At 49.7% G+C, this 21,619-nt stretch overlaps 1 protein-coding gene across 1 annotated transcript in view; it reads left to right on the top strand.

Annotated features, from left to right (window-relative positions):
* Positions 1-21,619, top strand: part of NUP205 (nucleoporin 205) — a 1,887,652-nt gene that overhangs the window by 1,288,179 nt on the left and 577,854 nt on the right. The window lies entirely within an intron of this gene.

The following is a 21,619-nucleotide window of genomic DNA, read 5'->3' as shown; positions in this document are numbered from 1 at the left end:
CCAGTACTTTTCGGATAAAATGACTCCTGGAGCCAAATATCCTGTGAAACCATGCAGCCCACTGTGGACGACTCCTGTAGAGGCTTGACGACTTTTCCTGCAATTGCCCCGGTGAAGCACTGCTGGACTACCTGGCGTTCAGCCTTTGGACTGGTGGGACCAACCAGTCTGGACGCCTTCAAGATCCAGCCGTCAGGAGCCTTTGGAATCCTCCCAGGACCCAACCAGTTGACCGACAAGCTCTGTTTTGGGCTACCTTGCCAGATGCATCGCTGTTCTGTGTTTTCGTCTGGAACGTCATTGGTCACCAGCTCATGCTACAAGTCACCTTCCTGGCAAGTTTCAGATTGCCAGCGTCAAGGGATGCTGTCCTACAAGGTCTTCTTTGACCACGACTGGAGGGATGCCTGCTGTCACTCATGTGCAGTGACTGTCACCGGAGCCAGCTTCCGTCCGTCTCGGTGGTGTTTCCTGAAGGGGCCTGCATCAATGCCTACTGCATTTCTTCATCGGACAGGCTTGCACTCGGCTCCTGGGCACGGCCGGAATCCTCCCTGCCCCCGCAGCTCCTGGGCTTCCTCTACTGGTTCCAACGGCAGGAAAACCTACCTTCAGTGACTCCCAGTCGATCTGTCTAGTTATTTGGGAAAATCGGAGTCGGGTGGTGAGTACTTGCAATGCTTCCAACCGCCCCTGTCTCCCTTATAATAAACTTTGGAATAAACGTTGGTTTATTCCATTCCACTGCGTCTTTTAAAAGTTTGTTCTAACAGCTGTTCTAAAGGATCTGAAAATAGTTTTACTTACTTGTAACATTGTTCAGAAGTCCTCTGGAACATTTTTCATCACCACAAGAACCTTTCCTAACTTTGTCCCCTCTCCTGAGAAGAAGCTTCTGTGAAATTTTGGGCATAAGGCCCTATTCAACATAGTGATTGGACTTATAATGTTAGGGTATTACTCTCGTGAACTGGTTTTCGTTACTGCATCATTACTTACTTCCTTTGACGGGTTTAAGTGAATTGTATGCATTTCTACAAACTTACAGTCGCTGTATATATATTTAATAACTGGTAATATCACTTGCTTGGTTCATTTTCCTAGTGTGTTTTGGGCCCCTAATAGAGTATTGTTGGACTTGCCTGTCTAAGCAGAATTGTTGTGTGCTACACTGTATGGACTCATTGTGGACCGCTGACAACGCTCACTCTTGAGACTAAGCCTTAATCACTCTCCGAGCTTACCTTGATTGGGTTTATTAACGTCCGAGTTCCCCTGTTCCCTAGGGCAGCCTCCTGAAATGTTTCCACCAGACCAGATTTTAGAAATCTATTTTAACGATTGCATTTTAATTTAAAGAGCAGACTTCTAATTTACATTTGTAGTAGCCTGCAGAAAAGCGGACATCTTGCCGCAGTTCAATTATCATAGCGTATTAAACATTGCTTTTGTAGTTGATCAGGCTTTGTCACCAGGTTTTGTCACCTATTGAAACCAGTGTGCCTTCACAGCAACTTGAATAATTTCAGTATAAAGTAGCCAGTGCTTCTGACAAGATCCCATACAGTGTGTTTTGGTGCTTCTTGGTGTTTGTCTTGCATTTTTCAGAGGTTTGTGCTGGGTTTTTAATTTGCTTGTCCCATCTCTTTTCCATTCTACATTACACCAGCCTGTACTTATCCCTGCACTCTTCGCTCCTGCTGTGCAACAGCTTTCACAGCCTTGGGATCAAAGATGTTTCTCAACTTTAGTTTCAAAGCATAAAATATATTACTTGATCCAAAGCACAGAGGGGTTGGTGTATGTTTTCAAGTTGCAACTCAACATGGATGTATCCCAGCATAAACGGTGTGAGGTCCAAGGATAAGAAAACTAAGTGTGAAGTAAGCTTGACTCTTGGACTGAGGAGCAGAGTCCTTTTTTATAGACACGCTTGCCTCATTACGGGTTTGATGGCAGATCCGACGAAATACCATCAAAATAGTTTACCGTTACTACCACTCTGCCCTGTGGGCTTACCCTGGGAATACAAGTGGTGGTGGGGCGCTGTAATTGCCCATTTCTTGGGCCTCCATTGGTATTTTGGCAGATTTATGGCAAGAAGTAATTCTGCCGCAGCAAATCTGTCGATTTTTGGCAGGAAAGTAGACGATTCGCCTCCAGCTGCTTGCTGGAGGTGAATCCTCCACTTTTCTTCCAATCTTGGAATTCCCATGGTGCGGTAAAATTGGTTGTAATTCTGTTAGTATTTTATAAAGTGGCAGTAACGGAATTACCACCACTTTTTTACGGCAACCCCAAATTCGTAATGAGGTCTTAAGAGTCTTGGGTAACACCACCTCATTGTCAGGATTGACACACTCTGACAGTTCATATGCATTCAATCCTCCCACAGATTCTTTATCTATTATATTCTATCTCCAGCGCCAGCTGTCTTTGGAAACTTTTCCTCCACACAACTATTACCCTACACAGAGGCACGGAGGACATGATGCCGCAGCCAGTATATCTAGAGAGTCGCAGCGCTCGAACTCAATTTTTTTTTCTGCTTACACAATACACTTCACAAAAGCCACTTAGCTTCTCCAGCATGGGGTCTGGCATGGATTCACATGCTCATGAATATTCCCCGTCGTCAGGCTGGGAATCCTCGGTAAAGAAAAAACCAGTATCAGTTTCGTTTCTGATCTGTCTTTCGTAGTAATAACCAATCTCTGGTCTCTGCGTCATACTGACCACAGCCAATGACTGCCCTCTACCTAAGCACCGCCTCTGGCAGCCATCTTCATTTTTACCGCACGTTCATGTGTTGGGATCCTCGTGCTATTGCTCTCGAGCGTTAGTGCTATTTTTTGCGCTTTTTCACAAAAAACTTCGATTCTTTCGGTCAAAAGAGCCTCAAGCTCCACCGATCCTACATCCGATCAACGGGGACCTGTGTCGGATTCGTCTGTGCCCCTCAAGGGTGAAGATTTCGTCGAGCTACACTTCGGAGGACTCCAGAAGCTTCTCAGGCCCGGTCTCGGAGATGGCCCAGGGGAAGGGAAGCTCGACGCCCGGAAAGCTGTTCAGGGTCTGCCCTGGATGCCAGCTGCAGAACGTCTTTAAGGAGGACGAACACTCTTTCTGCCTTTACTGCCTTCATGAGGACAAAACGCACGTGGAGAAGGACTGTGCGTTTTGCGGCAACATGTCGGAACGGACCATGAAGGACCGTCATCAACGTCTCGCCAACTGGCTGGAGGGTAAGAGCCCGTCTGGCGAGAAGAAGAAGAAATCCGAGCGGTCTTCTAAGACCTTTGAGGGCGCCCCGGCGACGGGGGCCCAACATAAGGCCAAGCACCGCGAGTCCGCTGGCACCGGGAGCGCCGAACGGTCGGGCTCTACGGGCGCCAGGCAGGGCGCACCCTCCCCGGCACCATCAACCACGAGCCAACGCTCTGGGTCGGGTAAGAGGAAGGCCGAGCACCCGGCGAAGCTCCTGGAGAGGCCCCGGTCGAGCTCTAAGGCAGAGGAGGAGCGTGGCAGTGCCCCCTCCCTCAAGGATAAGGCGGTGAGCGCACCTAAGGTGGTGAAGGCCTTGATCCATCCGACCAAGCCCTCTATCGAAACGGTCGCGGCGGCCCTGGCTCAGCCTGTGGAGGCTGCACCAGTGGTGGCGACCTCAGGGCCCAGAATCTCCCTGCCTCCTCGGAGGGAGTCTTCTTTTGTGCCCATCGATAGGACCCCCGTGAAACCCTCCGTGGGGAAGAAGGGGGGGCAGGGCGTCGTCGTAGATTCGGCCTCAACCTCAGAAGAGGAGCTGATCGAGGTCTTAAGCCACGGCCTAGGCGTGGAACAAGGCCAGCCCGTCGGAATGGACCCCGACGCAGGTGACGACGACATCGTCGAGGATACCGACGGGGCCCCTGCTCGCCCGTCGGATTCCCCTCTGCCAGCGCCGCAAGACAACTCGGCGGCCATTTTGTTGGCCATACAGTCCTTATGCACCGAGATAAGGACGAGGCTACCGTTACCGACGGAGGAACCTCTCCCGTCGGGGGATCCAGAACCGGGACCTTCTGGTGTTCCCCCTACCAAGAAAAGAAGGATCCATCCACCACCTCCCTTTCAACCGTCGCGCCCCGTCCAGCCCTCCTCCCCGTCCACCCGAGGGGATGATACGGGGACTGACACGGCAGCGACGGGTACGGACGACGAGGATTTTCCGTCGTCGCCTCCCACCAGGGCTTCTCCGCCCGACGAGATCGGATCTTTCCACTCCATGATCTCCAGGGCTTCCGAGCTTTTCCAACTCTGCCCTGAGGAGAAGAAAAAGGAAGGCTTCCTTTATCAGCGGCGCGAGGCCAAGAGGAAGACGGTCCTCGCAGTGCCTCTGTTGGACGACATTTGGGATGAGGGCCTTTCCCTCCTCAAGAACCCTTCCACGACGCCAGCTAGAAGAGACCGGTACGAGAAAAAGTACCGGGTCCCGGACACGGCCCCCCTATGCCTCCGGGCGCAGCCTACCCCGGACTCCGTCGTCTCCGCGGCAGCCAGGAAGAAAGCGGGGGGGGGTGCGGCCTCCACATCGACTTCCCCGCCGGACGGCGAGGGAAAGAAATTGGATGCTATGGGACGTAGAGTCATCTCGTCGGCAGCGACGACGATTAAAGCGGCCAACGCCTTGGCTATCGTGGCCCGCTACGACAGGGAGCTCTGGTACAAGATAGCTCCCCTGCTGGATTTTCTGCCGGACGACAAGAGGGCGGAGGCCCTTGAGATCCTGCAGGAAGGTGAAGTGGCTTCGGACCACGCCATCACCGTGGCGACGGACATCGCCGACACTGGGTTCCGCCAGCTGGGCAACGGCGTTTGCCTTCGACGTCGTGGATGGCTCAAAGCTACGGACTTTCGGCAGGACGTCCAGACCAGAGTCCTGGACATGCCCTTCGACGGGAACAACCTGTTTGGGAAGACAGTGGACGATTCCCTTCAGGCCATCAAGGCGGATACTGAGACGGCCCAGGCCCTTGGAGTCCTGCAGCAACGACGGACGCCCTTTCGGAGCGGCGGAGGCAAGGGGCGCCTCCAAAGGTTCCGGCGGCGGTTTCGCTTCCTACCGTCAAGCGGCCCGCTCGTCGTCGCAAGAGGCCTACAGAGGACGAGGCAAGTCTAGCGGACCCCGCCGTCGTCGCCAAGGATGTCAAGGCGGCAAGGCCGCGTCCAAGCAGGATTGAACCGGCCGTGGGGTCGGACCCCCACCGAAGCACCCCGGTGGGAGGCCGGCTGGCGGGCTTCGTCAGCGTGTGGGAGTCCATCTCCACCGACCGTTGGGTGCTGGACGCCCTGGCCCGGGGCCACGCGCTCGAGTTTCAAAGAAGGTGCCCGCACGTCCCCCCCGTGGCCAGGAAAGAACTTCACGTCCCTCAACTTCTCCTGGAGGTAAAGGCGATGCTCAGAAAGGGCGCCATCGAACTCGTCCCAAAGAGGCTTCGGGGCTCCGGAGTCTACTCGCGTTACTTCCTCGTGAAGAAGAAGACGGGAGGATGGCGCCCCATCCTAGACCTGCGACGGCTGAACAAGTTCATCAAGGCGCAGAAGTTCCGGATGGTCACCCTCCAGCACGTCCTGGATCAACTGGAGGAAGGAGACTTCCTATCGTCGTTGGATTTGGAGGATGCCTACTTCCACATTCCCATCCTAAAGGGGCACCGAAAATTCCTCAGGTTCGTGGTCCAAGGGCGTCATTACCAGTTCAAAGCCCTTCCCTTCGGACTACGGTCGGCACCCAGGGTATTCACCAAGTGCCTCGCACCGGTGGCGGCGCAGCTGCGCCGCGAGGGGATTCACGTCTACCCCTACCTGGACGACTGGCTCATCCGCGCCAAGACAAGGGAGCTCGCCGTGGTCCACACGGCAAGGACCGTCCAACTCCTCACGGACCTGGGATTCTCCGTGAACTACGCCAAATCCCACCTGGTGCCCGCGCAAGTCGCACTGTTTCTGGGGGCGAGGCTCGACACAGTGTCCCTTCTGGCCTCCCCGTCGGAGGAGAGGACCAGGACCATCTTGGGCAAGGTGCAACGGATGTTGGTGGCCGACGCGGCCAAAGTGAGGTCCATCAAGTCCCTCCTCGGGATGATGTCTTCCTGCATCTACCTCATTCCCATGTGCAGGCTCCGGATGCGCCCGTTGCAAGAATTCCTGGATGCGCGCTGGATCCAGACGACGGGCAGCTTCGAGGAAAGGATCAAGCTCGACGAGAGTTTCCGACGAGCGATACGGTGGTGGGGCACCCGCGCGCATCTGACGGCGGGCATGAACTTCCAGACCCCAGCCCACCAGGAGACTGTGACCACGGATGCCTCCCTGGAAGGGTGGGGAGCGCACACCGAAAATCTGCACGCAAGGGGACTCTGGCTCCCGACGGAGAAGTCCCTGCATATCAACGTCCTGGAGCTCCGTGCAGTGTTTTGGGCCCTCAGGTCCTTCCTTCCGTCCCTCAAGGGCAAGGTGGTGAGGATCTTCACCGACAACACCACCACCATGTTTTACATCAGGAAACAGGGCGGAACCAGGTCCCCAGCGCTGTCCAAGGAGGCGCAGGACCTGTGGCATTGGGCCGTCGCCCAAGGGATTTTTCTGGTGCCGTTTCATCTGGCAGGGATAAAAAACACCATCGCCGACTCACTCAGCAGGGAGCTGCGCTCGTGCCACGAGTGGAAACTACGGCAGGATCTGGTGGATCGCCTCTTCCGACAGTGGGGCACACCCCAGATCGACCTGTTCGCGACGGCGACGAACACCAAGTGCCGGAGGTTCGCCAGCAGGTTTCCCCAGACGAGGAGCATGGGCGATGCTTTCTCGTTCCCCTGGGAGGGCCTGTTCCTCTACGCGTTCCCTCCCTTGCCTCTGCTAATCCGGCTCGTCAACCAGCTCAAGAGGTCACGGTGCAGGATGATCCTCGTCGCACCTGCGTGGCCGCGGCAGATATGGTTCCCGGACCTTCTGGACTTGTCAGCGTCCCCGCCGATCAAGCTGCCGGCGGACGCGGATCTACTCTCCAGGGAAGGAGGCGCCATCCTCCACCACGACCCGGAGTCGCTGAACTTGCAGGCCTGGCTCCTGCAGCGCTAGAGTTTGCAATCGGCCGGTATGTCGTATCCTCCAGAGAGGTTCTTGCAAAGGCCAGGGCGTCCTCGACTCTTAAATGCTACGGACACAAATGGAAGAGGTTCTCTGTCTGGTGCCACGCACAGAAGATTAACCCTCTACGGATTACGGCTCCCCAAGTACTGCCGTACCTGCTGACGCTGGCCAAAGCTGGTCTGGCACACGCGTCCATCAAGATTCATCTTGCTGCGATCTCCCGATACACCAGAACCACGGGGCGGACGTCCTTGTGGTCTCATCGTCTGGTGAAAGAGTTCATGAAGGGACTGTTCAGATCGTTCCCGCCGGTGAAGGCTCCGGCCCCGGCGTGGGAGCTCAACGTGGTGCTGACCAAGCTCATGGGACCTCCGTTCGAGCCTCTGCACTCGGCCCCGTTGAAGTTTCTATCGTGGAAAACAGCTTTTCTTGTGGCCATCACCTCCGCACGACGAGTGGGAGAGATCCAGGCCCTTTCCTGCAAGGCCCCGTACTTGACTTTCCACGACACGAGGGTAGTGCTCAGGACGCACCCCTCCTTCATGCCCAAGGTACCGTCGGACTTCCATCTCAACGAACCCTTGGTGTTACCTGTGTTCTTCCCGTCGCCTTCGTCGCCGGCTGAGAGGACTTTGCACTCGCTGGATGTAGCTAGAGCGCTGAAGTTCTACGTGGACCGCACGAAGGGTTTTCGGAAGACGTCACAACTCTTTGTGAACTTTGGACCTGTCAATCAGGGGAAGGCTATCTCGAAGGCTTCCATCTCCAGATGGCTCTCCGGCTGTATCATGTGCTGTCACCGGTTGGCAAACCGACCGCTGCCTGGCCGTCCGAGAGCCCATTCCACCAGAGCGATCGCAGCTACCACGGCGTTCCTATCTGGTGTGCCCCTGCTGGACATATGCAGGGCTGCTACGTGGAGGTCGACGCACACCTTCACAAAATTCTACTGCGTCGACCGGGATTCCAGGGAGGAGTCCAGGGTCGGCCAAGCAGTGCTGCGCAACCTGTTCGCCTGAGGTGAGCCTGGTGAGGAGGTAAGATGCTTAATGTTGAGTTGATGTGATGCTTAATGTTGAGCCTTTGCCACCTCCCGTGGTTGTGCATGTGTGTACTGCTATGTATTCTTTATTCATGAGCATGTGAATCCATGCCAGACCCCATGCTGGAGAAGGAACAAGTTACTTACCTGTAACTGTTGTTCTCCAGCATGGGTCTGGCATGGATTCACATGCGAACCCTCCCGCCTACCCCTCTGCGGCTCTTCACTTGGTCATACTGCCACTTCACGTGCTTCCAAATCTGAAGATGGCTGCCAGAGGCGGTGCTTAGGTAGAGGGCAGTCATTGGCTGTGGTCAGTATGACGCAGAGACCAGTGATTGGTTATTACTACGAAAGACAGATCAGAAACGAAACTGATACTGGTTTTTTCTTTACCGAGGATTCCCAGCCTGACAACGGGGAATATTCATGAGCATGTGAATCCATGCCAGACCCATGCTGGAGAACAACAGTTACAGGTAAGTAACTTGTTCCTTGCGCTATATTTTTCCTAACTGCATCATGTGTAACCCTTCGTAGGCTTCAGGCATTACGCTATGTGCAATCTGTGGAGGGCAAATGTCCATGTTGGATCTCCACAGGACATGCTTTTACTTATTTGGGGAAGACCATGCACACACGTTTTCGGATCCTGCCAGCCAGTACATTCAAAGGAACACAGAAATGTGGATCCTTCCAGTCAATACATTGAAAGGCCCTCTGAGTATGCTGCCAAGCTCTTCACTTTCTACCACATAGGTGATAGGAAGGCCCTTTAAAAGTCTCCCTAACAGGTTGCTAAGAGGTCTTTGTTCAAGGAGCCACTGGTACAACAAGCAGTTGCACCATAGGAAGAGACACCCCTCTCACTGACTTCTAGGCATCATTCTTACTCCAGGGACACCACACAGGACTTACCAGTTACAGAGGTACCTTTTTCCATTAAACCCTATTTTCCTGAGGAATGGGACAGATTCAGGCAGCAGATTCTTGACATTTTTCCCATGGATTGAAGCTCTGCTGGCATCCTGAGGCCCCACTGCACTTTCTGAAGCTGACAGAGGCGTCTCTGTGAACCACAACTGCTTGCCTGTAAATTTGGCTCTGGCCCCACCGGTGGAGGTGGACTCTACTCCGTTCTGGTGCTGCTCACTTTGACCGCGGTTCTGTTAATGCCGTTGTTTACTCAGATTACGTTCTTCTTTCAGTGGACAGCATATATCGAAGAAATCTTTGACGAAGAAGGGAATGCTGTCCCCTTTCCATCGAGACAGGACTTCCCTGAAGAGTTTTATGGTGAGGAGGCAGGTCTAGCAGGCCTAGCTTCAGACTTTTATGGCGCCACCAGCTTGGACAAATGCCCAAAGCTAGATATCTTCAGTGTCATGGCCGGGTAGGCCTCAGGTGATTGTGCAGGTGGTGGAGATGTTGGGACTTTCTGACCCCACTAGAACTAAGGTCCAGTATGTCCCGGTGGATGTCTTTGAAGAGGGTCATCCGTTGGAGACATGATTACCTTTTTTGCTGCCCTCATGTTATCAGCCTGGGAGAAACCAGCCTCCTCCATTCTTATGGATCGGGACCTTGCAAAAAATAATTGTTGGCTCCCTTGATTTTACACCACCACTGTGGTAGTAATATTCACGAGACGAAGAGGAGACTGATCTTCTCTTGTTCTGTCTTGAACCCCATGAACTGGGGTCTCCTGAATACAGGGTGACCTTTTTCTCTAGACACCCCCTATCTGATTGACTCTACAGACAGAACAACAATTAGAGCAAAAGAGCTGTTCTACCATCTGGTATAAGCCAAGCTGTAAAGAAGAAAGGACAGATTTAGTACTAGGAAATTATGGTAAAATGTTAACCTAGTAAAGGTAGTATGACTAACTTGATAACAAGAATGCTTAATCCTTTAGCCTATTGATTAAGTAAAACTGCTCTGTCTACACTCTCTGATGGAAATGGAAGATGGAATTCAGACAATAGAAGAGGGAAGAAAGTCCAGCCAGTAGAAGAATATCCAGGGAAACGAAGAGGATAAAACAAGAAAAAGGAAGGTTGGTAAGGACCTACACTGAACAGCACCAGGACGCTCTAACGACTCTTGAGAAACACCAGAACACTGCACAGCCTCTTTCTGGAATGGATCCTCAAGTTCTGTTTGACAGGAATCCAAGTAACAAAAGAAAATAAAGGTAATGTCTGTTTAAATCCAAGGCCAACAATAATCCAGTAAAACGGACTGAGGTCAGTTCCAAGTTGGCTGGAAATAGAATGCTACGTGGTATACAGTGTTTGCCGCAGGATGCAAGGAAGGAAAGATCCGTTTACCGCGGAACGGCGAGGTGAAGAAGTTTTGTTTGCCACGGGACGGCAAGGTGTGGAAGTTGTTTGCTGCGCGACGATTGGTCCGTTTGCCATGGGAGGGCAAGAAAGGAAACTGAGCAAGGAAAATTCAATTGCAGAACCAGCAGTCATGCGAAGAACAAGAAAATACAGCTGATCAGAAGGAACGAACAGCATGAAGGCAAAGGCGTCAACTTCAATTAGTACTGCCGATACCCGGAAGCGTTACTCATTTATGGAATCCGGAAGTACCTCAGGCTGGTGTCGGCTCCTCGTGTCCAGTAACCATGGCAACCAGAGTTTACCCGATGCAAGGGAGCAGCTGCAGATAGTTTCTGTCCAGTACGTTGCCATAGGCGCAACGCAACCGCCACCTGTGCCACTATGATAAGGGAAGCCGTCTGCCATGCAAGCTGTCTTTCGCATGGCGGACTGCGACACTTTGATCCAGGTTTCATCATCACTTATCCATCACCAGAGAGCTTAGTGGTGAAAGCACCGACAGCTTGATTTAAGTTCACATCCTTCTCTTCTTGGCCCTTGACAGGAAAAGCAAGAAGCTGGATGCTATCTTGTGGATCTGTCCAGGGAATTGTTCTACAAAGTGATTCACTACTTCATCTGCTTCTTCACGGCTTATAGTCTCCCATCTTCCCGTTCCGGATGAATACTTGTTCCTGTTACCTTCTCCTGGGGAACTCTTCACTGGTTTTGCCAGGGCTCATGGGTCCACTCTCTTATTGAACGTCTTCTTTCAGGCTACTTCTGCGGCCTACTTCTCTTGACTGCCAATTGCTGCTGGTTGTCTCTGTGTAGTTGTCTGACCCCTCAGTCCACCCATGACGGGTCACGCCACCACCACATTTTCTTGCACTCTCCACACATTCACCTACGTGACTCAGCTGTAGGCTCCGTAGCCGGTCTCAGCACTGTTGTCGGACCCGATGGTCTACGCATTGTAGGTCGCGCCACCACCTTTTCCACTCTCCAGGTATATTGTGCCGGTTCCCAACCGACTCGTATGATGCTTCTCGGGCATCCCGTTGCTTGTCTCTTCAACTTTGGAGACGTGCCTTTCTGCAGTCTCCTAAAGACCAAGTTCCTCTTGCTCACTGGGTTCTCCTTCTGGTTGTACAACCGCTCTCAGCATACCAGAACTGCACAGGCCACTGCTGGACGGGTCAGAAGTCTGCAAAGAACAACCTCTTCCTCCAACTTAACTCTCCCAAGGATTTCCGCTTGGGACTTCCCCAGCCCTGCGTTACAGGTTCCCGAGCTGAGCTGGTGAGCCTAGTGTCTCTCTGCACGGTTCTCCTGGCTTTGTGTCTCCAGCTCCCAGGTTAGAACCCTTCGAACGGTTGCGTCCACACGCTGTGCTCTCTTCTCTTTCTGCTTCACACTTTCGTCTCTTGTCAGTCCAGTCTTTATTATATATATATAGCTTGGACCTACCCTGCTTAACGTAGTTTTGATTGATAGATGCTCTGAAAGCCCTATTAATACTTCCTTGTACTGGGTTTGTGTTCTTCTTCTTCGTCTCAGTCTTTTCTACATTCATTATCATAGTTGTTTTGTTACTGCTCTTTTTTCCAGTACATTCTGGTCCATGTTTCGAAGCACTGTTAACAAAAAGGCTAGAATTAGTTAACTGCTCTAGCTCAGGCTGCCTAACAACATTATGAACAACAGACTTAGGAGAGAGGATCTGGCAACAGTATACACTGGCAGTTTTGGAAGAGCTCTTCATCTATCTTATAAACTTTGGTTGTCTCAAGTGTGAAAGAGCAATTGTGGTCCATCATGGAACGAGAATTCTTACCCCAGAAGGATCAGGCATTGTGGAAATATACCAAAATGTCTCCTCCAGAATTCCGGCTGGCGAAAAATCTGACCTTTTTTTCCGACCCTTCCTTGCACCACACATATATGTGTGGGGGGGGTATGGGATATAATACAAATATAGGGGCCATGCAAGGGGGATCTCCCCCGCATATGTATGTGGTGTAAAGGGGGTTGAAGGAAAAAACTCCTTTTCCGCCATCAGACTTCTGGGGGTCTCACTAATCGCATAGACCCGTCGTTACTGCCGTTGAGGTCCCCAGGAGGGGAGTTCCTCTCCATCTGGTTCTCCCGCTTGTTAGTACCCCTAGGGGGACTATAGGTTAGCAGCCTCACCAGCCTAGCCTCATACGAAGGGGCTCACCTCTGGGGAGAAGTGATGGGAGTAGGCAAATCTTCACACCCTCCATTGCCCACCATGGTGGACATTGGGCGTCTCTGGCAAGCAACAGCAGCATTGTCCTGCCCACGTTCAAGGTCTGGGAGCTCCTCTACCGAGAACCAACACGGCCAAATAACCATTTTTATGGGAAAATGTCCACTTGGGAGGGTCTAGCACCCTGTTTTAGCACACTGTACCTTTGACAGAGGAGACATATATCCATTTTCATATCAGTCTGGTCCCACCCACAAGGGCAGTCCAGCACCAAAATGCAAGGCAATTCTCCTCTGAACGAGAGTACCAACAGCAACCCCCAGACACGTGTTTCAGCCTAGTTGGTCCTCTTCAGAGGAGAATTGCCTCGCATTTTGGTGTTGGACTGCCCTTGTGGGCGGGACCAGACTGATATGCAAATTAAAATGTCTCCTCTGTGAAGGTTTCAGTGAGCTAAAACGTTGTTGTAGACCCTTCTGAGGGGAAGAAATTCCCTAGGGCAGGGTATTTGGCTCATGTTCGTTCGCAGTAGAGGGGCTCCCACACCCTTGGTGAATTTGTCCTGCCCACTAGTTTAGTGGTTGTGAAGCACAGAGAGGGAGTTCCGATGCCTCCACTATCCCCATAGCTGTCCCTGTCACAAGGCTGCTTTGATTTGACTTAATCCATGTGTGGTGCCAGTGGGCGAGAGGCTGTTCCCATTTGTCTAAGAATGGTATTTCACCACCACATACGCTTGGGCTCTACACTGTTGTAACTCCGGGTTACTGCCTCCCATTTCTACAATACCCACCCAAGCACCCTTTTTTCTCTTCTCCTGCTCCTCCCCCAGTGGAGGAGGTCCTTCGGCTTTTGAGAAATGGTACCATTGAGCTGGTGCCTTGTTTGGAACGAAGGTGGCATTGCTATTCTCTTTAGTTTTTAGTTCTCGGAGAAAGATGGTGGGCCTGCACCTCATCATGGATCAAAGGCTCCTGAACTCAGACCTGGGAAAGGACAAGCTCAAAATGGTTAGCTTGGCCCAGATCCTCCAGGCCCTCGAACTGCAAAATGTTTGGTGTCGCTGGACCTCCAGGACACTACTTCCATGTGCCGATCCATCCCAAGCACAGGTGGTATCTGCAGTTTGTGGTTGGTGAAGTCCATTGCCAGTTCTGAATTTTGCCGTTGCGCTTTCCTCGGCACCCAGGGTCTTCAACAAACTGTTAGCGGTGGCTGTGGCTCAGGAAGGAGAGAATTCATTTCTTCCCCTACTTGGATGATTTTTTGATTTGAGCCTGCAAAGTGGTGTCAGAACCTTTGTACTGCACATGCATCCTATTGCACAGTTTGGGATTCTCTTTGAACATCAAGAAGACCCATGTTACACTGCCTCAGTTCCTCCTCTTCAGCAGAGTCGTCATTGACGACCGCCTGGGCACTGCCTTCCCTTCTAAAGGTCCGCTTGCAACCATCCTTCATATAGCGTATATCTTCTATACCCAGAGACTTGGCCTGGTGGCCTGGCCTCTGTGTTTCTGCATCTTCTGGGCTTCCTACCTCCTCCATCCCTGTGGTGCCCGGACATCATGTCAGACCATTTAAATGTCTCGGACAGAGCGTTTCAAGATCCTCTGTGGTGGACCTTGAAAACCAACTTGATGAGCAGGGCGTTACTTCTGAAAATCTGGCCCCAATTGACTGTAGTGTTTGATGCATCCCTGAAGAGCTGGGTCACTTCCTTGCTAGACCTTACTGTGAGTTGGCTCTGCTAGCAGACGTGGGCAGAGAAATGCATCAATTTTCTGGAGTTGCAGTCAAGAAGGCTATCCCTCATTGCCTTCCTGCCCTCAGTGCAAGCAAAACTCTACTTGCCATGACGAGCATCATGGTGGCCATGCACTTAATCAGGTAACACGGTGGCGTGGTTCTCTGGAGAATTGTGTCTCTGACAGCGGCCCATCTGATAGTGCATGCTTTGAGCAGACATACTTTGGCCTCCCACGACTGGAAGCTATGCCAGGAAGTTCTGGAAATCTTAATCTTTTGATGGACTTCTCAGGTTGACCTTATTGCTTCCAATTTTAACAGGAATAGCAAGTTGTTTCACTTCAGTGTTTCCTCAGCAGGGAGCTTTGGGGGGGTATGCATTGATGGTCAAATTGAACTTTGTCTACTATGATTTTCCCATCAATGCTTTCAGGAGACACTGGCAGTTTGGTCCATGTTGATTCTGATAATTTTAGACAGGGTCCGAGGACGTACTACCTGGAGCTTCAGGACATATCCATCTGAACTTCAGCAGACTTAAACTTTCATGCTTGGCTGCTGGCAGGCTGCGGTATAAGGATTGAGACTTGATGGATGATGTCCTGGATGTAGTCCATTCCACTCTGAGGCTGACCACCATGTCCATGTATGCCTGCAAGTGGCTTACGTTTCAGCTTGATGTCTGGAGGGGGTTCTGGAACTTTTCATCTGTCATACTTTCTCTGTACTGGATTTCATGCGTTCCTTGGCCCAGTCGGGCTTGCAGATTGTACCTATGAAATGGGTACTTGACCAACATTTCAATCTTTAAAACAACCCAGAACAAGACTTTCTCCACGGGAACCACTGTTAAGCAGTTTTTGCAGGTGCTGTGCAAACAGTTTACCCACTGTAAGAAGCCAGGAAAAAGAAGCAGATGCAGAGGACTCATGTTTTTGTTTGTAGACTTTTATTAAATAATAAAGGGGTTGGAAAATGCCTCACTATCCCTACTCTAGGAGGTATTTCCTTACCTCAACCAAAACTTGAGGGTATGTCCTGCGTCAAGATGCCCAAAGCAAAAATGTACTGTCTTAAATCCTGTCCTAGCACTTGCATTCTAAAGGTAACTCTAAGGTGTAAAGGATATTGTCTTTGGCCTTGAAAGTGCACAAAAATATTCAAAACCCAACGAAAGTCTCAAATGGTTAATATTCACAGTTCCAGGGAACAACTCCTTTACCTAGGTTTCTCTCCACCAAAACAAAAGTTCAAAAAGAATAATCAACTTCTTTGTAGACCAAGAGGATAGCTTCCTCCTCTTGGTGTGGCAATCCACGCCTAGGGAAATGACTCTCTTCCCCAGGTTTCTTTTCCTCTTCAATATAATTCACAACCCTAAGGGCATGTGTCTTCCTGGGTATTTTCTTATTGTAGGAAAGGCATGTTATCACAAGTATTGACCCTGAACTGACATAATGGATACAATTTGTAAAACCTTTATTGAAAATGTTGGAGAAACTCCTATTTTGCCCTATAACTAAGATGGGAGTAGTCTCGACTACAAAACGATAAACAGTCCTAGTGAAGTCTGTGAAATCAAAATGGCCTATGCTAACAAAACCTAATGCCTGCCCTAACTCTTGTACAAAAGTGTAAAAAGGAGAAATGTAGGCAAAAGAAAAAATCAGTGTTCAAAAGATAATATGTCTGAACCAGCTCTCCTCCCCACGTTGGGCCTCACGGGGTAAGGCGATCCTTGTAAGGAAGGAAAGGCTTGGTATCATCAATGAAGACTGACAAAAATGCGACACAGTTCAATTGTGTTTATTGACTTTTAAAGGGTTGGTTAAATGCCTATCTAAACCTTAATCTAAGGATGGGAGCAAGCTACAACCATCAAATAATAAAACAGTCCTGGTCGAGTCTTTCAGAATAAAAGGGCCATTGCTTATAAACCTATTGGCAATCCTTACTTCTAAATACCAAATGGTGTGGGATAGTAGTGTATACAAAGCGGAAATGTGTTCAAGAAACAATATGTCAGAACAGTTGAGCAGTTAGCCTCCCTTCCCCACAAGGCAGCACGCTCGAGCCTCGTGCACATTCTGGCTTCCTCAGCACCAGAACACAGTTCAATGGTTCAGCTGGTCTCACACCACTCTGGCAAAGTGTTTAAGTCCATTGCCCATTGATTACTATGGGTAATCCTCACGACCCCCATCTGCCTCTTCTTCGTCTCAGTAGTTGGACTTCTAGAACTGAAGTAGGGATTGTGGGATTTGTTGGTTTTCCTGGAGATCATGGAAAACTAACGTAGGTTTTTGTCAGGATGAAGGTGGTAAATGTATTGTGATGGGTAAATGGATTTTCTATTGTTTTAAATTTCCTGGTCATGTTTTCCTTTTCCTTACAGAAAGGGACTGAGGTATGATGGGACTCTGCTGACAATATCCCATGAGAACTGAGGGGATATCGGGTAGGAGTGTATCAGAACGGGAGGAATACCATGTCGCGACGCAATGGTGTGTCTCCCATAGTCCCAAGGACCCCTGCCCAGGTGATCCGCCCTCGCTCGTCTGGCTGGAATCCAAAAGCGATGGCCCTTCCCTAGACAGCTGAACAAAGGATCCCCAGGAATACCCTGGGAGAAACGCCTCTGGTTTCTCACAGCCGATGAGACACTCTGGCTCGGTTACCAACACAGTTCAAAACCGTGGATCGAGGCTCGCCTGGCCTTCCAGGTTAAAGTCTCTTTCTCTGACTTCAGAATACATGTTTGAACCAAAATGTTCCCACAGGACCCCTCTGCCGGGATCAGACCTTTCACCAGACAATTCGCATAGGTCCCCTTCTGCCGGGCTCAGACCTCTCACGATAAGGTTCACCACAAAGTTGCAAGGGGGGGGGGCCTCCCTTCCCCAAGCTTAATATACTTCAGATCTCTCTCTATCGGGATCGGACCCCTTTTGAATATGCATGGTTTTCTTAGACCACCGCAGGACAACTTCAACTCAACCTTCACTATTTTACTTTCACTCTTGCCATTTATTCGCCTTTTAGCTTCAACCTATGTACCTTTCATGGAGACTTTCGAATAGGCTACTTCCTTTCACCGGACCACTCTGTTACTTAGTATCGCTGATCTTGCAGCTATATTTTACTTTAAAGTTCATTCACAGGTCTGTCATTCTTCGTGTCACATCCACAAGAGTGCAGCCTTCCCTTTTGATATGATGTTGCTACTTCATTCACTTTAACACACACCTTGTGGAACTTTGGTTTGCTTTTCTGCACCTTTTTGGAACTGTTTTGAAATGCAAAGCTAGGCTGTAGGTTGGCAGCTAAGAGTGTGGTGAATTCTGCCAAATCCTCACAGAATCCCTGCCTAAAGTCTTCTCCCAGGTGGCCAGTTGAAGGCAGACTCTTCCTGATTGTAACCCTGGGGGTGGTATCAGCTAGGTGGATCACCTGGAGAAGGGCCCCAGAGGAACAGGAGGATTCAGTTAGGAGGGATGACGCTGTGTTTGTCTTCTTCAGAGAGGGAGATTTCTGCAATACTTGCCAGAATAAGATTCCCCTTAATGCAGTTACACATGTTTAGTGAAAGCTCATGTGTGCAACAAGAGAACAATCTATGTGGAAATCAGAACTTTAATATTCAGACTTCTTATGAACATAACTCTCCCTTAAATCGGAACCAATCTTGATCCCTTTAAAACCCTTTTTTAGAGATCTATTAACTACCCAGAGCAAATTCAATAAAACGAATATTAGTATTCATGAAGGAAATCGGGACAATGGGGACTTCAAGTCCCACAATGCCTGAAGTACTGGGACGAGGTAGAGGGACTCAGAGGCTCTAAACTGCAAGAGGTTGTCCAGTGATTCTAATGGCCCACATCTGAGCAGGACATTTGAATATACAAGGCCCAGTCCGGTGCAGGCCATTAGAACAGCAAGGAGGAGTTTCAGAAGTCAGCAGCAGCTGCAGTTGAGGAAGAAGTGAATGCTGCTTTTGTTAATGCGGATGTCGGTCATGAGAGTGTCTCCACAGCTGAGGGCCTTGAATGCAGAGGTTGCGCAGCAGGACGCGGCATTGTAACAAGGTTTCCGCTAGGAAAGCAAGGCTCTCCTAATTGCACACTGTGTCCCAGTGGATGATGAGCACCAGAGTGCGTTGAGAGTGAGGGAAGCTCCTTTCCTGGTGGGCTCAGCCCGCAGGCACTCAGAAGCAGACTGCTGTGTGAAAGGCAGCAGAAGAAGCAGAAAGAAGCGTGGCGGCGGATAGAGCGGATGCTTTTGCTGACACCAGTGAGTTTACCATTGAGGGGTAAACTTGGTACGCTCTGTGATCGACCGATGGCCACTGAAAGCAATTTTGAATGCCACACAAATGTAACAAAGTTAAACTGGCATAAGCATAGCTTGTTAAGTACATGAGAAAGGAAAGGTTACAATCATTGCAATCTAAGCCAATACTACTACCAAGACAAGACGGGCCATCATATAAACTGCTAATTATAAACCCCATTGCCAAAGTAAAGAAGGGGCAATACTGAAGCCAGTCAATTGCAACCACCATTGCCAAATGTTCAACAGCACGGAGACCATATTGGCTAAACAACAACAGAGTTTTATTACAGAGGGTTTGTAACCATTGTTGTTGGAGTGAGGAAGAGTTAATAGTTGAACCAAATATAAACAAGCATTGCCAAAGAAGGGCAAGGGTGTTAGAAACCTTGTCAGCAGTTACCTGATGTAAAGGTGTGAAAACAAGAGTGTCGGGAGGGACGCCCTCCTGATAGAGAATATAAAGGAGGAGAGAAGTATAACCTGCGTTGCATGTGGCAGCTACAACAACGGAATAAACAGCACGAATGTGTCTCATGTCTTCCCAGAAGAAGTTCTGAATTTTGATGTTCTTGAAAGTTAGTCTGTTTCCGAAATGGTTTAAGATTACACCACATAGTACTTGTAGAAGTGTTAGGCATTTTTCTGTGTGTTCCAGGGCAGGTACCTTTCAGTGGTGGTCCTGGTAGATTAGTGGACCAGGAAGAAGTCATTGAAGTACTATATTGTCATGGAAAGTTGTGAAGAAATGGTGAGATCACTAAAGTGTTTTATGAATTGTTGTAGTTATCCTGACAAACCTTTGCTGCTGTTACAGAAGAGTTATAAAAGTATTTTATTTCTCAAATTATATGAACTGTTGTGGAATCATCCTGACAAAACTTTGCTGTTAATGCAGCAGAATTTTTAAAACATTGGGTTTCTCAAGATGAAGAAGTTGTCTGGAACTTAAGTGAGGAGATACAGACGGTCATCTAATTGAACTGTTGGTTAAAGTCCAAGTCAAAGACTTTTGGAACAGAAAACTTTGTAATCCAAACTTGGCTATAAGAGGTACTTACTATTTGAACTTTTAAGTGAGAATCCTGCTTTGAATCTGGGGAATGAGAACCAGCCCAGGTTACAAGGATCTACAGTTAATAGGTCTATAGTGAACTCAGCTGTTACCTCTGTTACATTTGAATTATAAGTTTGATGTATGTATAAGTATGAGGGACAGATGCCTTTCGTTGGAGTCTTTTCCCTTAGTTTATTTTATAGGTAGGGAAAATCTTCGTTAGGTTAGGGAGAGTGAGGCATTTATCAAACCTTGTTGAGTAATAAAAATGGCTTCTTATGAAATTCCTTTTCCAAGTTATCCACCTCACATTTCTGACCCCTTGAGAAACATTTTCCCTTTTCACGTTATACTGAGTTTTTAGCTTGTGAGGGATAGATTAGGATTTGGACACAGGACGGAGAACTTTACTTTGGACATTCTGACACACTGTTTCATTAGTTAGTTTTGTTGAGGCAGGGAAGCCCCTCTGAGATGTAGGGCTAGATAGGATTGCCAATCAGCATGTCACCTCTGTCCATCTCTTACTCCTAGATCCTCACACTACCTTCACCTCAATCTCTTCATCCTTTAACTGGGGTTGTGTATTCAGGAAATACTTGTGCACCTTCACAGATGTGACACTTTTTTCACAACCATTAGAGGAGCCTGGAGATGTTTCACCCCTCCAAGTGGAGGCAGGGAGTCCAACAAAAGCCAATCCCAAACTTCTGATGTCCCCTCTGCAACAGCAGCCTCTAAACTGCTTTCAGCTAATCTCTGCACAATCCACACCGGTGGGGCGAGAATTTGGGAAATCATAAGCGAGTGGACACATGTGCATTGGAACTGCGTCCTGATGGTACTGCCTATCACTTCTTGGGAAGCCTGTAGACCAGCCCCCTGCCTCTGAGAACTCAGCTTCGACCCTTCTCTACTGGGTGAAGTTTGGACCCTTATTCTAAATGCTGCTACCGAATTGGTTCCCTAAAAGGAGTTGGGAAAGGCTGGTATACTTCCATTTTTCTCATCCACAAAAAGGACAGTGATGATCACCCCTCAAGCGTCTCAACAAATCTCTGAGAAAAGGCAGGTTCAAGTTGGTGACGTTCAAGATTGGATGGTGTCACAAGATCTTCAGGACACTTAATTCTAATGGATCGTGCCCTCCCACGGATTCCTCATCTTTGATTTACTGATATCCTGCTTGCAGCTTCTGAAACTTTTCAATAGCAGATGGCGCTGTGCATCATCGAGTTGAGGTCCCTCAGTGGCTTCCATCCGTGCACTCAGACGTGACCTCGATATTGGTAGAAATGGCATGCACAGCACCCGTTGCCTCCGTTGCGATTTTCTGCATGCGCAGCACGTTTCGAACAGTTCAATCGCCTCCACGAGTTTCTTACTGCGTGTTACCTGTCTTCAAGAATGTCAATTCCGAACATATGTTTCAAGAGGTGCGATGACTGTGATTTGAAAATGTCAATCACAGATCCACACAGAATTTGCCTCTGGAGTCTTGGTACAGAGCAAAGGGTCAACAATTGCGGGTTGGGTCAATCCATGACCAGCAAAGCCTTGAGAGAGGAAGGCAAAACTCGTCTTGGGCTGATCGGCTTCTAAATCCCCCCTACGTCTACTCCTTCCAAAAGGTAATCTGTGTAGTCTTTGGGGTGTTTCTCTGCAAAGACCTAAAAAGGCGCTCCAAACTCTCAAAGCGCTTGAGATCTGGGACGGACTCTCCCTGCTCTTGGTCATAGTCATCT

This window comes from Ambystoma mexicanum, chromosome 12, assembly GCF_040938575.1.
Source record: "Ambystoma mexicanum isolate Mex_15411 chromosome 12, UKY_AmexF1_1, whole genome shotgun sequence".
NCBI classification, from domain to species: Eukaryota; Metazoa; Chordata; class Amphibia; order Caudata; family Ambystomatidae; genus Ambystoma; species Ambystoma mexicanum.
Note: the sequence above shows the minus strand (reverse complement) of the source record. Positions and strands in the feature narration are given on the sequence as shown.